The sequence below is a fragment of the Geospiza fortis genome, unplaced genomic scaffold (assembly GCF_000277835.1).
Source record: "Geospiza fortis unplaced genomic scaffold, GeoFor_1.0 scaffold24, whole genome shotgun sequence".
Taxonomy (NCBI): domain Eukaryota; kingdom Metazoa; phylum Chordata; class Aves; order Passeriformes; family Thraupidae; genus Geospiza; species Geospiza fortis.
The window spans coordinates 846,950-847,506 of record NW_005054432.1 but is presented as its reverse complement, the minus strand read 5'-3'; positions in this window follow the sequence as shown (position 1 = coordinate 847,506).

Here is a 557-nt window from a genome sequence, read left to right as displayed (position 1 = left end):
CGCAGCCCGGCCCCTCCCCGCGCCGCGCCATTCATCTCTCCAGCCAAGTTTCTTAACCCTTTGGTACCCTCCCGGCAGGAGGCAGGGCGGGATACGGGAAGCAGGGATGCGCCCCCCGCTCCGCCCGGCGCGGCGAGGGCAGGGCAGGGCCGGGCGGCCGCGCCGCACGTACGCGCATCCCATCCCCTCCTGCCCTCTCTAATTAATCTCACTGAAGTCGCAGAGCCCCCGGGAAACAAACTTAACGAGCGACAGCACCGGAGGACCCGAATCTAATGAAAGCGGCAGCGGCTTAAAAATAACACTTTTTTTTTGGTTGGTTTTTTTCTCCTTTTCCTTCCCCCCTTTGGCTGATTTGGAATAATAGGGGGGGGGGCGCTGCTAGTGTTACTAGTACTTGTCGGTTTAGAGCTTATGTTTTCAGCCTTTCCTCCGAAAAAACACGCGCTAGAAACTTCAGTGTTATTATTATTGTTGTAATTATTATCGTTGTTGTTATTGTTATTATTATTGTTATACCACCATTTTGAAGGAAAAGCCGGGATGCTCCCGGCACG